We start from the raw sequence: 16,086 nt of genomic DNA, 5'->3' as shown, positions 1-16,086 counted from the left end.
TTAGGGCAAAAACAGAAGCAAGGGCAAAGCAGTTATTGTGACCGCTTCAATGTGCAGATCTTCAGACCAAGGAAATTTCCACACTAGCTTCTTCCCCCAGTAGTGAATTTGTTGCTGAGAAGCCAGAGAACATTTTGTTCTAAGTAAGAGAATCCAGAGAATAGTTTCTATCGTGGACTTTCTGCTCCCCCCACCCCCAGTCATGACTGACATGATGAGGAAAATTACTCAGAGTAGTCCCATTGGAGTGAATTTCACATAGCCACTGTCCTATGCTTTGTTGTTTTGTTTTGAGTTACTAAAGATTTTCAGAGCTTCCATTACAATGATGGCATGGTCATTTGAGGCCCACTCTGAACTCACCTGGCATGAGTCATGCTGTAGCAGGTGCAGTTTGCAATGTGGGATGTTACTGTGTGGAATTCTACCTCTCTCCTTTATCTGCCCCCTTTCTATTTCCTTTTCTAAAGTGCTGTCCTTCCTTTAGTTGCTCCATATTATTAATACATTTAATTAATTTTTATTAAAAGGTCACTTTGCTCAAGTTGCATTGACAGCAAACAACTTGGCCTTGTGTTCTTTTGGGGGTTGTGTGGTCCAGTTCAATGTGTATGCCTTGCAAGATATTTTAAGGGGCGTAGGGTTGAAATGAATCACTCATTTCTGACTTTTCAAGTGTAAGTCTATGAATAGAAGTTGCAAGAGGCTAGAGGAAATGAAATGAGATGGATAAATATGTGGGGAATTAACAGACACAAAATTTAGGACAACAAATTATGGAAGAATATTGCATGATGAAAAATATTCAAAGGACCTTGGGCACCCCAAGAGTAGAATCTACAAACAGGGTGAAGTCAAGGAGCAAGAGCAAAATAGACCAATACACAGAGAATAGAAGAGTAGGCTGCTTTATCTTCTTGGCAGCCACAACATAGGAACATAGGAAGCTGCCATATACTGAGGCAGACCATTGGTCTATCTAGCTCAGTATTGTCTTCACAGAGTGGCAGTGGCTTCTCTAAGGTTGCAGGCAGGAATCTCTCTCAGCCCTATCTTGGAGAAGCCAGGGAGGGAACTTGAAACTTTCTGTTCTTCCCAGAGCGGCTCCATCCCCTGAGGGGAATATCTTACAATGCTCACACTTCTAGTCTCCCTTTCACATGCAACCAGGGTGGACCCTGTTTAGCTAAGGGGACAAGTCATGCTTCCGACCACAAGACCAGCTCTCTTCTCCAAGATGCAGAAGAGTCACAAGACTGAAGGAGGCATGTCTCTCCCCATCCCTGACATGAACAGTGATGTCAAGGGTGTGGCCAGCAGCAGGGAATGTGGTCAGTGGCATCTTGCATGGGCTTGGGCAACTCAAGCACTCATGCAGGGGCTGGTCTGGAATTCTCAAGACCAAATCTGGTTCCTGTTTAGATGTAAATTGCCTTTTAAAGTGTGAAGCTTATTTTTCAAATGATATGTTCATTACTATAAGATATATATGCTATATAAGTAAAAACAGATTATATGATTTGACATTGTCCTTAAATGTAATAAGGCCCATTTTCCAGCACATTTAATCTAGAGAACCCTTCTTTTATACATTGGTAGTAGTAGTGCATTGGTCCAAATCTAACTACACAAGTACTGAGGTAAAAATGTGAAATGTAATCTTGGGTTATTTCTACTGGTAGAACTACAACACCCCCTATGTGCTTTGTATTTGTGTCAGTCTTTTTAAGGTAAGGGTAAAGTGTGCCGTTGAGTCAATGTCGATTCCTGGTGACCACAGAGCCCTGTGGTTTTTCTTTGGTAGAATACAGGAGGGGTTTACCATTGCCATCTCCTGTGCAGTATAAGATGATGCCTTTAGCACCTTCCTGTATCGCTGCTGCCCGATATAGGTGTTTCCCATAATCTGGGAAACATACCAGCGGGGATTCAACCTGGCAACCTCTGGCTTGCTATTCAGGTCATTTCCCCACTGCGGCATTAGGTGGCTGTCAGTCTTTTTAGGTTTACTCAAAAAATCTCCAGTTAAACATTCAGATAAGTCAATGTGACACACTGAAATCTAATGATACATCCAAAAGAAATTTAAGTCTCAAGCAACAGGCATTGTCAGGGCCGGATTAAGGGCAACTGATGCCCTAAACACAGCCCAGCAATGGTGCCCCCCCAGGCCTCCTCCATTGCTTAAATGACAAGACATTAAAACTCAAGCAAATTATTTACTTATACCTTAAAATTTATTTAAATTTTTAAAAGTTTGCTTCTAGATTTTTTAAGGTAAAACAAAACAGTTCCTCTGCCTATAATTTCTTATAAATAGACACAGAAGAAGAAATGATTGAGAAAAATATTTCATCTTCTTTTACAATCATCTTTTATGTAAAGTTTTATCAATATTTTGTACTGCTCTTTATAGTAATCTTTCGCAAATCAATGACTTTTTACTTCAGATACATAGTTTAGTAGTTTCTCAAAACTTTAGTCACTCACCAAGCCAAAGAAAAAGGTTTTTTTAACAATGCAGAGTAAAGTTGAACACGGCAGATAAAAACAATTACAAAAAATCAACTAAAGTTGAGTGTGGCAGTGAAATGCAAGGTGGCAAAAGAAATGCAATGTGACAATAAGGGAGGCGAAAATAGAGTTTGAGGAACATTTAGCCAAAAGTATCAAGGGGAATAATAAAAACTTCTTTAAATACATCAGAAGCAAGAAGCCTGCCAGGGAGAGTGTTGGAACATTAGACAATGTGGGAGTGAAAGGGATTATTAAGGAGGATATGGAGGTTGCAGAGAAGCTCAATGAGTTCTTTGTGTCCATCTTCACGGCAGAGGATACAGAGCATATACCTGTTCCTGAAGCAGACTTTTGGGGGATGGAGGCTAAAGAACTGAGTCAAATAGAAGTGACAAGAGATGATGTTCTAAACTGTCTGTAAAAACTGAAAACTAACAAATCGCCAGGGCCGGATGGCATCTATCCAAGAGTCCTCAAAGAACTCAAATGTGAAATTGCCGACCTCCTTGCCAAAATATGTAACTTATCCCTGCAATCAGGCTCTGTACCGGAGGACTGGAAAGTAGCAAATGTAACACTGATTTTCAAAAAGGGATCCAGGGCTGATCCGGGAAATTACAGACCGATTAGCTTAATGTCTGTTCCAGGCAAATTGATGGAAAGCATCCTCAAGGATAAAATTGTAAAGCACATAGAAGAACAGGCCCTGCTGGGGGAGAACCAGCATGGCTTCTGCAAAGGTAAATCTTGTCTCACAAATCTTTTGGTGTTCTTTGAGAGTGTCAACAAGTGTGTGGATCAAGGTGATCCAGTTGATATAGTATACCTGGACTTCCAAAAAGCTTTTGACAAAGTTCCTCATCAAAGACTCCTGAGAAAACTTAGCACTCATGGGATAAGGGGACAAGTACATGTGTGGATTGCTAACTGGTTGAAAGTCAGGAAACAGTATAGAATCTGTACTGGGACCGGTGCTTATTAATTTATTCATAAATGATCTAGAAGTTGGGGTAAGCAGCAAGGGAGCCCAATTTGCAGATGATACCAAACTCTTTCGGGTAGTGAAATCCAAAATGGATTGTGAGGAGCTCCAAAAGGATTTCTCCAAACTGGGGGAGTGGGCGACAAAATGGCAAATGCAGTTCAGTGTTGGCAAGTGTAAAGTGATGCACATTAGGACGAAAACCCCCAAGTTCAAGTACTGTATACACTGATGGGATCTGAGGTGTTGGTGACTGACCAGGAGATGGATCTTGGGGTCATGGTGGACAGCTCGTTGAAAGTGTCGATTCAATGTGCGGCAGTTGAGAAAAAGGCCAATTCCATGCTAGGGATCATTAGGAAGGGGATTGAAAATAAAACTGCTAATATTATAATGCCCTTATACAAAACTATGGTGCGGCCACACCTGGAGTCCTTCGTACAATTCTGGTCACCACATCTAAATAAGGACATTGTAGAACTGGAAAAGGTGCAGAAGAGGGCAACCAAGATGATCAGGGGCCTAGAGCACCTTTCTTATGAGGCAAGCCTACAACACCTGGGGCTTTTTAGTTTAGGAAAAAGACAACTGCGGGGAGACATGATAGAGGTCTATAAAATCATGCATGGAGTGGACAAAGTGGATTGAGAGAAATTCTTCTCTCTCTCACATATCACCTGAACCATGGGTCATCCCATGAAATTGATTGCCTGGAAATCTAGAACCAACAAATGGAAGTACTTTTTCACACAACGCATAATCCACTTGTGGAATTCTCTGCCACGAGATGTGATGACAGGCAACAACCTGGATGGCTTTAAGAGGGGTTTGGATAACTTCATGGAAGAGAGGTCTATCATCGGCTACTAGTTGGAGGGCTTGGGGCCACCTCTAGCCTCAAAGGCAGGATGCCTCTGAGTACCAGTTGCAGGGGAGTAACAGCAGGAGAGAGGGCATGCCCTCAACTCCTGCCTGTGGCTTCCAGCAGCATCTGGTGGGAAACAGGATGCTGGAGTAGATGGGCCTTGGGCCTGATCTAGCAGGTCTGTTCTTATGTTCTTATGTTCAGTGAAAGAGTTAAAGGCATGATAGGTAGGGCTAAAATTCTGTGGTGCCCTCCTGCCCTTGATGCCCTAAGCACGTGCTTGTTTTGCCTTATGGTTAATCCAGGACTGGGCATTGTACTAATGCTACAATAATCTACAGACAAGTCAAGGCTGCAGTCTTTTACACACTTACTTGAGAGTAAATCCCATTAGATGCAGCAGTACTTACATCTCTGAGTAAGCATGCACTATCAGTCTAAGTAAACTGGATCAGGCTGTCCATCCACTATGACTAGCTTGTATAGTGGGGCAGATCTTATTCAGGCAAATTGAAGCTCAAGTGGCAGATTTTGCAGAAGCATTAAAATCTATCTATATAATTCTCTTAGATGTACTGTACCTGTTGCTAATCCCTTGCGTGGCAGCTCTCATAAGAGTTCAAAAGCAACGGTGGCAGGGAACATAAGGCCAATGGACAGGCCAGCAAACAGGCAGGCAGGCGGGCGGGTGGGGAGAGAAAGTGGCGGCAGTGGCGGGGAAGAGACAGTCGCAGGGGGAAGAGAAAGTGGTAGCGGTGGGCGGGAAAGAGAAAGTGGCAGCGGGGGAAAGAGAAGGCGGTGGCAGGGGGAAGAGAAAGCAGCAGTGGGGGGAAAGAAAGTGGCCACGGGGGAAGAGAAAGCGGTGGGGGTGGGGGGAAAGAGAAAGTGGTGATGGGGGAGGAAGCAGCAGTGGTGGGGTTGGGAGAAAGCAGCAGCTGGTCAGGTGGCCATCCAGAGAGAAAAAACATTGGAGGAGGGAAGAGGAGGGGGGAGGGCTGAGAACAAGGGGCCAAGAATGAAGGAGGGGGGTCGAGAACAAGGGAGAACTAGAGGCGCAGATGCTCAGTGCCCGGGCCAGCTAGTTATCAATTATTTTATTATAATGACTGTTTTACCACCATGAAGAATACCATTTGGATTTTCTAATGCAGGTACCAAATTGTGTTCAGCAGTCTCTGTTAGAAACACTGGCTGACATCCAGAGCAATGAACCGCATGCAGAACAAGCATAGCTGCACTAGCACACGAGTGTTGTGCTTCTAGTAAATCCATTCCTTGATCAGGCCAGGTTCTAGATTAATTACAATTTTAGTTCAGTCCTAGACTGCAGGTGGGGCCCGGCAGACAATCCACAAGCAGCCTGGAGAACAGAAAGCAGTCTGTATCTGCCTTCCTGTAATCAAATTAAACTGTTTATATTTATACTCCACTGCCTGGTCTTTGAGTGCCACAACTCTTTCCTTTGGATTCTACAATGAGGATGGCTTATTTGCTCTAAAAAGGAGGGAGGATTCGCAGAATTGTGCTACAGTGCTCTTGTGCAAAAGCTCCCCTGCAACAAATTGGGTGTGCCACAGTTTGGTTGCACAACACTAGTCTGGAACACAAACCTACCACAACTAACTAGCACACAACATCCTTCCGCATGTGTTTGGTTACTCTATATGTCAGCCACTATCTTCACCTGCATGGCAGTGAGACAGTTATTTGTAATGTTGATCCTATTTTTCATTTTATGAGGTGTTGTATAACACTTACCTATCCTCACAACAGCCCTGTTAGGTAGGTTATGCTGACCCTTGTTGGCAATCACAATCACAGTGCATGGTCAAGGTTTTGCTGCGAGATCTCCGAAGCCCAGCCCTGCAGCCCTTGGGGAGCAGGGAGGAGTACACTGATTGATTCGAAGCAATTTGGGCTAATTAAGTCACTACATCACCTCACTTACAGCACCCACCAAACCTGTTTCTCTGGCCAGCCAGATAGCAAGATTTCCCAAGGAAAAAGCAGGCAGCTGATATATGTCTAGCCCAAAGAGAGAATTTCTGTTTCACTGTCAGAGGTCGTTTGGATGCTAGGTTGTGTTTGCACATGTGGAAGGCATTCCTGCTTCTGCATGAGCAACATATCATTTGGCTGATAACCCATTGATCTCGCTATCTCATTATCAGACATGCTTTCCTTTATCACTATCCCCTTTGTGAGCACACATGGGCCTGGCCAAGACCTTGAAAGCTATGTGTGAATTCTGCTGAGTACTCAGCAACTATTCTGCTCCTAAACTGAAGGCTTGACTGGTGGGCAAGTGGAAGTCTCTTCAGTGTTACATATTGCCAGCAAATCTTTTTCCAGTACTGCACAACGGAGCAAAAAGGTCATTCCAGCTTCTGTGCCTGAGGCAGAAGACGAGGCACAGATGCCTGGGGAAGGAGCAAAGCCCTGGCTTTAAAAACACAACTCTAACAACTGTAATGTTTGGGGAGGAGAGCTGGTCTTGTGGTAGCAAGCATGACTTGTCCCATCATTTATTATTATTATTATTATTTATTTACACAGTCAGACAGGTGTTATTGGCTGGTTTGTTTTATCCAGACATCGAGTCCTTCCCAAGGACCTGAGATGGCTGAATTTTATTGTCAATTGTTATAGATATCGTCACAGAATATAGGCTGTTCCCAGTAAAGTTGCTTTTTGTAATTGGCTGGTGGTGATTTCTGTGGCCCCTATGGTGTTGAGGTGCTCTTCAAGGTCTTTTGGAACTGCACCCAGGGCGCCAATTACCACTGGTCTTTTTCTGCCACAGCCTTTCAATTTCAATTTGTAGATCTTTGTATTTGGTGATTTTTTTCTATTCCTTTTTCTTCTATTCTGCTATCCCCTGGTATTGCTATGTTGATTATTTTAACTTGTTTTTCTTTCTTCTCAACTACAGTTATATTGGGTGTATTGTGTGGCAGATGTTTGTCTGTTTGTAGTCGGAAGTCCCATAATATTTTTGCATCTTCATTTTCTCCCACTTTTTCAATTTTATGGTCCCACCAATTTTTGGCTACAGGTAGCTTGTATTTTTTGCAGATGTTCCAGTGTATCATCCCTGCTACTTTGTCATGCCTTTGTTTGTAATCAGTCTGTGCGATCTTTTTACAACAGCTGATTAGATGGTCCACGGTTTCATCTGTTTCTTTACAAAGGCGGCACTTGCTGTTTGTTGTTGATTTTTCAACTTTTGCTCTTATTGCATTTGTTCTTAGTGCCTGTTCTGGTGCAGCCAGTATTAAACCCTCTGTTTCTTTCTTCAAGTTGCCATTCTTAAGCCATTGCCAGGTCTTGGTGATGTCTGATTTTCCAGTTATATTGTACAAATATTGACTGCCCAGGCTTCCTTCAGTTGTATTCATCCTCCAAAATGGATGTGAGTATTAAGACTAGGAACTACCAGAACAGCATGTCTTTCTCTAGTACCATTAAATGACATGCATCGTCCATAATTTACAAAACCTTTAAAAAAATAATTTAGGATGATGTTCTTTTGTGGCACATAGGTGTTATTTTATTTATATTATAACAAAAAGCATATATATATATATATATATATATATATATATATATATATATATATATATGCTTTTTGTTACCACTGTTCAGCCTCATTTAAGATTTCTTTACTTCATGGGCTAAGCTTCAGTGGGGGGGGCATTTTAAAATCTTGTCTCTGGGCCCACTCCAACCTTGCTACGCCCCTGCTAATGATCCAATTATGCCAAGCAGGAAGAAAAGTAGATAAGGTAGTGAACTAATGGTCTCCCCATCACAAAGAAGATGAGTCAGTGATGTAGACTTAGAGATGTATCTACTGAAAATTATTGATAGGATTACTGTCAATCAGGGAAAGGGCAGTAGGAATTTGCCTCCAAGGCATGTTTTGGGATATAAGTATCCCCAGCACCACACTCAGTGTGCTCCCTTGGGTTTGCTACCTGGGACTTCATCCTGTACGCCCCCGTGCATTTCACTGGGGACTCCAATGCTACAACAAGCGCTCCCTTGTGCCTCCCACGTGGGACTGCATTGGACGCTACTTACGATCTTGGTGCTCCTTCGTATGCTATATCTGGGATTCCACTGAGCACTCTTTTTGCTCTCCTGCAACCTAGAAATAGCTTGAAATCACTAGCCACCTTTATGGATCGGTCCCTTTGCCAATCCATCCAGCTTGCCTAACCGCCATAGGAAGCTGGCCCCATGGAGATACCCTTCTTGTGGGCACCTCTCCCTCCACAAATCTCTGCAACCCTCTGGCTTCCAAGCACGCTGAGGAATGAGACTCTGCAGTCCCCTGGGGCCTTGTTGTCCAAATCAGGTGAATATGAGCCTTTGCCCCCTCTTTGGGCCCAGAAACTCTCTCTGCTCCCCTTTCTTAAATCCAACCCCATCTCTCTCTCTCTCAAGCCTCTTTCTCTTGCCTGCCTGGAACTTACACAATTCAACTTTAAGCCAAAATGCCTCAATGCAGTTGGTTTATTTAGAAACGTATTTTTATTAGACTTTAAGCTAAAATACCTCATAGTAGCAGATTTACCGTATTTTATGGACTATAAGACTCACTTTTTTCCTCAAAAAATATCCGCCAAAATTCAGGTGCGTCTTATATGTTTTAACAGTTTAATATGTTAAAACTCTGAAAAAACGGATTAAAATTAAGGTGCGTCTTATAGTCCGTAGCGTCTTATAGTCCGTAAAATACGGTATCTAGAAAAGGATTTTTATTTGCTTTAATCACATAGTTCTCTTTTCTGTATCCCCCCCTCCCTCAAATAAACTTTTTCTTTTGAAATTCTCAATCCAATCATTTATCGAGTCCAAACATTTGCACAAATTAAAACTGGTGGAGCTGACCCCCTTTAAGAGCTAATTCCCCCACAAGGCCCTAACATTGGAGTGCTGACCAAACACCCCAGGGCAGTTCCATTAATACAGCAGAGTGGCAAGTTGCCCCCTGCCATTCATTCCCCAGTGCCTCAAACAAAATAAGGAATTGTGCGTGAGAGGAGAGAGACAGCAGCATTTGGTGCCCAGCCTCAGACATCCTGAGTTCAGGGGCGGAGCCATCATTGAGCGGATGGGTTTAAAGAAGCCAGGCTGCTGCCCTGCCGTCAGATGCGGGGGGGGGGGGTGATTTAGCTCAAAAATGGGACTGCACGGACCCGTGTTTGATCTAAAAATTGGCATTTACAGTGTAGCTGGAGCAACTCTCCCTGACTTTGAAAGGCAGGGAGAGCTGTTCCGGCTGTACTGCAGATGCAGCGCTGGCAGAGCTAACTCCCAAATGGGGATGCGCAACCCCGTTCAACCCCCATGTCTGCCATCAGACGCGAGGGGCGTGGCTAAAAGCTCCCTGCGTCTGATGTCAGATGCAAGGGATGGGGCTAGAGGGCCATGGCGGTGGCAGAACCCGGGCCATTGCTGGCCTCCCGCTGCCCCTGGCTGAGGTCCTGGGCCATCCACCACAACTGGCCATGTGATGTTGCCCAGTGGCAAGGCTGGTCCTAACACTTTCTGCTTTTACCTTCGGCAGCTTGTCAGTGTCTTAGGCCTGCACAACATAAGGCCCGGGGGCCGGATTTGGCCCACAGGGACTATTTTACTGGCCCCCAGGTATCTTGCAGCAACACAGGAGCTGGAAACTGCTTTATAGAGCCATCCTGTGCATGCTTTCTCAGAATTATGCTCCATGGTATGCCCAGTGAGGCTTACTCCCATGTAAGCATGCCTAGCATTCCAGCCTGAAAGCAACAACAATTTAGTGAGAGGAGAGGACTTGGCATTTGTTTGGGGCTGGCATGCACTCTAGGGGTCCCACTGATTGAGCAGGGACAGGGCCTATTCTCTGGCCACTATCCTTGGTTTAAACTATGGGTCCATTGACAGGGGGAACAGATCCACAAGTAACTAATAATATTTTTAATTTTAATGTAATAATGTGCTAAGAATTTGACCTTGGCCCCTGCACGCCAAGTTGTGGGTGGTCCCGGCCCACCAGGGCATTTGAGTTGTGCAGCCCTGAATGGAGTGAGGGAGGAAGCACTTCACACAATGAGGTCATTCACACATTCAAAAACTGTGTTCTACCCGGGTTTGGGAGCTGTGTGTACTCCCAATTTTTGATTGTGTGGAAGCAAGGTTAGAGGAAAACCTGGGTAGCTTTTTCTCCTACCTTGCTTCCACACGATCACTTCTACACAGGTTTTCCTCTAACCTTGCTTCCACACAATCAAAAATTGGGAGTACACACAGCTCCCAAACCTGGGTGGAACACAGTTTTCAATTGTGTGAATGACCTCAATGTCTAATGCATATATGGAATGCATTAGTGGTAGAGCATCTGGTTTGCATGCAGGATATCCCAGATCCAATACCCTGCGTCTCCAGGTATGGCTGGGAGGGATTCATGCCTGAAACCTTGAAGAGCCATTGCCAGTCACTGTCGATAATACTGAGCTAGATGGACCAATGGCCTGACATAACTTTCAGCTTACAACGTTCAGCTTACAATGTACCTGAAATGTGGTGAGGAGCACTGACTTAGATCACCTATCCATGGCTATCAGTGGTTAGGGTGATGATAATTATCTGATCCATGTTCAGAGGCAGCATGCCACTCAATTCCAGTTGCCCAGGAGCAACAGTAGGGAAGGGCTTTGCCTTCAGGTCTTACTCCCAGAGGCAGCTAGTTAGCCACTGTAGGAAACAAAATGCTGGGCTTGGTAGACCTTGGGTCTGATCCAGCAGAGCTTTTTTAATGGATGGTATTTCAGTACAGTCATCCCAAGTGTGCCAGTGTATTGCAGTACAATCATCCCATCGTATTGCCCTTTGCAGGAGAATTCCCACAGTTTTTTCTTCAGTTACGATAGTGCAACAACCTGACCACACATGGCAGGAGATAGCCATAGGGAGGGAGCTCTTCTACAGTTTCCTCTACTACAGGTAGGGTTGACACATTCATAGCAGATAATTCCTGGAGACAACTGTCAAAAGGGACGGTTGCAGATACAACGCTTTTGATTAGGTGATATGTGTGTCAGCCAAGAACATATACTTCATCTGAATGCCTGTGGTACCAGGCTAGATTAAACCAAGGATTGTTCAGACAAGTCAAAAAGAAAATGGGCTTCGTTTCTCTTCTATTGAGGCTATTCCCATGATCAACGAAAAGCGGGCTATTGCGAGCCCCTGATGGCGCAGTGGTAAAACTGCCGCCCTGTAACCAGAAGGTTACAAGTTCGATCCTGACCAGGGGCTCAAGGTTGACTCAGCCTTCCATCCTTCTGAGGTCAGTAAAATGAGTACCCAGAATGTTGGGGGCAATATGCTAAATCATTGTAAACCACTTAGAGAGCTTCGGCTATAGAGCGGTATATAAATGTAAGTGCTATTGCTATTGCTATTGCGGGAACCACCAGGCTCGCGGGCAAGCCTGGTGCTCCCAAGGTGGCTAGCCCGCCTAAAACACCCTCCCCTTAAATGAGGTTAATAGAGCGAGTGCTCTGTTAACCTCATTTCGTTGCTTGTGTGTTGCCGTGGCGTTCAGCGACACACGAGTAGCCCTGTGGCTGGGAGGCTACAAGCAGCCTCCTGGGCCTGGGGTCTCTCCAGGATGTTCCGTGAGCTCACACAGTGCATCCTGGGATTTCCAGGGGCTTCTTGGCCTCCAATCCCTGCCGCCCCCACTGGTTCCATGACTGAGCCGGCAGTCGTGTGGGCAGCCGATCTGGCCACCCAGGGCTCTGCCACTGATCGTCTGCGGGGAGAGTGGGCCAAGCCTGCTCTCCCCGCAGACCACATTGAGGCGCTTCACAGCAATCGTGTGAAGCGCCTCAATGTCTTCATCTATCTAATCTATCTATCCTGCTTTGGGAATCTTTGTCGGAAAGTAGTTGTAGCTGATTAAAGCCCTTGTCTGTGAGCAAGCTCACATGAGGAAAAGAAATGCTGAATCATCCCTGCTGAGCTGCTTGGCTAGGCATCTCCTAAAACTATTCTGTATTATCGGTAGATGATGATGATGACTACTATTTTTACATTTATATCCCGCTCTTCCTCCAAGGAGCCCAGAGCAGTGTACTACATACTTGAGTTTCTCTTTCACAACAACCCTGTGAAGTAGGTTAGGCTGAGAGAGAAGTGACTGGCCCAGAGTCACCCAGAATGCTGCTTCCACTACCACCCGTTTTATTGACAGAGCTTGAACTGCCCTGGGCTTGGGGTGGAATCTCAGGGAAAACTCTTTATTTTGCTATTGGATAAGTACAAAAACCTTCCACGTGTAAGCTTATATGGGATGAGAAAACTGTAAGCTGCTGAGCGACTGAGGATGTGTTTGCACCAGAGAACTCCCCCCTTCGCCCTCCCCTTTCCTGAGTTAAAAACCAACTCAGAGAGGCTTGTGAAAAGGCTTAAAAACAGTTTTATTCACGTACTGCATACTGCTTCCATCTGAGGCTTTCTAACTTTCTTAGATACAATTAAGAATACTTAATAGGAAAAAAAATAGGTTGTCTTAGGCACGTTAAAATGTTTATAGAATCTTTTGCGATGCCCTAGGTCAGATGGGCATAGGCTAGTGTTTCTTATTTCAATTATGTAGCAGGTAACTATACTAAAATGGTATCAGCAATATGCAAAACACACACACAAAGGAATAGAAGTTCTGATGCAAAGTCTGACTAAAACTTTCCCCTAAACTCCCTGAAGCCATAAGCCCTGGCTCCTGACTCACCAACTCCAGCTGAGTACCAGGCTTCCTGCCCCCTGTCTCTCAAGGAGCTGCAGAGTCATTTGGTCAGAGAAATCTCCATGCTGGCTTTGACCATGAGGGAGCAAAACTCCATTGCCCCTCACTAAGCATTTCCACATGTGCTTCTCCCCCCCAAAAGAACTCTTTTCTTGTTCCCAGAATTCCCTGCAACCACTATCTAGGTCCCACCCACCTGGTGTACTGATTGGCTGCCTTTAGAGGGAGGGGTGGCTGATTATTACAGTGGTATATAAATATTTGTCATATGTGTCATATGTCTCTCTCTTTATTTGTTTTGTTTTGTTTTTAACATTTGTTATTTGCATCATTATTTTATATTTTAAAACCTTACTTTTAAAATTGGATTGGAAAGAGTGCTCAATAGTGGTGACTGGTGGCTATATCACACATTTCCCCCTGTAGAGATATTTGCACAGGAGAAGGTTAGGAGCGTTTCACCTCCATATACCCTCACTAACTCTGGGAGTAATCCAAAAATTAGGGGAAGGGGTTTACTGAGCCATATACAGAGAGTCAATCTCCTCCCGCCCACTCCCCTCCCTTTTCTTTATTGGAATAAGGTCAAAGTATAGAAATATGTCTAGGATAATGATAATACAGGGACATATAACTAAAAAAGAAGGGGGGAGGACTCTTAACACAGTTTAATATGATAGGATGCAACCAACCAGAGGTGCACCTAGGTAATTTTGGAGTCCGGCCCTAAAGGCCTTTGGAGCCCCCACCCACAACGCTGCAAGTTAAGCATCGTTTTTTTTAACGTGTAGGTTCTTGAAGGCACAAAACACACACCCCAGGACAATTGGGGGGGGCAGAGGGTGTGGAGGCCCTGGACATTGGCCCCAAAGTCCAGGGGTAAGAGTGCCTCTGCAACTAACACAGGAGAGAGAAAAGGAAGAAAATGAATTTAAAAAAAAAAATCCAAAACCACCTTCTTGCAGGATATTTGGCTTATGTTTCAAAGCACAAGCAGTTCATTGAAGTTCCATCAAATTGCTGAGAATTTTTGTGGCAGCCCTAACAGGGGTTCTCCAACCTGGGTCCCCAGATGTTGTTGGACTGCAACTTCCATCATCCCCAGCCACAATGGCTGTTGTGGAGTGCATCATCATCATCATCATCATCATCATCATCATCATCATGATGTACCTGTAACACTTGCACAACCACATTCCACACAGCACTCAGCCAATATGCTCTCTGGAGGAAGTATTGCCTTTTCCTAACCAGAGGCACCCCTGGACTTTGGGGTCAAAGTCCAGGGCCTCCACACCCCCTGCCCCTCCCCATCTTCTTTAGTCTGTCCTGGGTGGTGTGGTTTGTGGCCCTCAAGAACCTAGGTGCTAAAAAATGATGCTTAACTTGCCGCAGGGGGAGCGGGGCCTCCAAAGGGCTTTAGGTCCAGGCTCCAAAGTTACCTAGGTACACCTCTGTTCCTAACTGCAAACTACTGTGATCTGAGTCCATGTATTGTTTCTACAGGAGAAGCACAACCTTGAGGAAAGGCTTAGTTACATTCACTTGATTTAGTATGGGTTAGTAAATAAGAATAATTTCCTCTCTCTTTAGCACTCTGGGAAATGTAGTTCTATGAGAGAGGACAGGGGTCTCCAACATTCTTAGCACCCTCACCAAACTATAATTCCCAGGATTTTGGGAGGAGAAACCATGACAGTTAAACTGGTTGGTAACTGGTTTTAGGTTGATAATGAAGATATGCCTATAAACAATGTGCAACACATGAGAAACAAATATTGATTTACTACATAATAAACGGATGGGATGGAAAGACCCAGCTATACATAAGACTCAGCATGCTCCTTTTTGAAGGAAACTGACCCTAGAAAGACTTCCCTTAATTTCCCACTATTTATAGAAGTGCAGGGAGCATTTCTATGCAAAGAAGCAAAACACTAGGAAGCAAACACACGTTCTGAATTTGTATCCCAGTGTCCTTATATGAACCCTTTTTATTGGCTTTCTTGCTTTCTTCTCTGCAGACTTTGACCACAGCCTACTGGAAATTTCTGCTGCACAAGCCACAGTGCACAGCTGCCATTCATCTCAATGGGAATTTGTGCCGAATAGGATTTGTGCAGAAGTACTTGGTGAGGCAGGGCTATTGGACAGTAATAACCACACTGCCTTTTTTAAACTCTCAGTTTTAAGATAAGATGTCTCCATTTGTATTATTTCATTTGCATGTATTTTCTTGTGTAGATGTATGTAAATTGTTACATCTTGCATAAGTTTTCCCTATTCCCATCCTTGAAATCAATCTTGAAATCACCTCTTTTTACTCTAAACTAGCTGGGCCAGGTGCAGAGCATCTGTGCCTCTAGTTTGTCGCCTGTCACAGCATCCTCCCTGCTGTTGCTGTTTTGTCGCCCGCCCGTTTCCACCTCCTTCTTCCCCATCCATCCCCGCCACCTCCTTCTGCACATTGCCTCCACCATTTTCTCGGCGCTGTTTCCCCGCACCACCCCATTTTTCCCCTCCCACCCATCCCGTGGCTAGCCTATCCGGCAGCTCTCCGCACTCTCACAAGAGCTGCCACGCATAGGATTAGCCACGGGTATGCCGTAGAGAATTAAATATATAGCAAGATAGCTACACTCTCATTCCTGCTAATTGAGAATGTTCTCTCACCACAACCAGGGCCAGATCTGGGGTTTTTAAGGAAGCTGTCTTGTATAAAATCAGACCATTGGTCCATCCAGCTCAGTATTACCTTTACACCAGGGCTTTCCACTTTGCAGGCCAGGGAATGTGGAGGCCAGAAGCCTGCCTACCCACCCATGAGTAAATAGAGGGGGAAGTGTAGTGTGGCTTGGAAGTAGGGGGCATGGCTTCAGCACTGGGGCACCCAAAACAACTTTGTCCCTGGGCTGCTGGGAGCCTCCC

General features: G+C 44.7%; 1 long non-coding RNA gene across 1 annotated transcript in view; it reads left to right on the top strand.

The window, feature by feature from the left end:
* LOC128322120 (uncharacterized) overlaps positions 1 to 15,317 on the top strand; it is a 47,507-nt gene extending 32,190 nt beyond the window's left edge. Inside the window, exon 3 of the long non-coding RNA XR_008305535.1 lies at positions 15,183 to 15,317. This is a non-coding gene — a long non-coding RNA (uncharacterized LOC128322120). The remainder of the gene's footprint in view (positions 1 to 15,182) is intronic.
* The last annotated feature ends 769 nt before the right edge of the window (positions 15,318 to 16,086 follow it).

This window comes from Hemicordylus capensis, chromosome 4 (assembly GCF_027244095.1).
Source record: "Hemicordylus capensis ecotype Gifberg chromosome 4, rHemCap1.1.pri, whole genome shotgun sequence".
NCBI classification, from domain to species: domain Eukaryota; kingdom Metazoa; phylum Chordata; class Lepidosauria; order Squamata; family Cordylidae; genus Hemicordylus; species Hemicordylus capensis.
The sequence above is the reverse complement of the archived record's forward strand: the minus strand, read 5'-3'. Positions and strand labels throughout refer to the sequence as shown.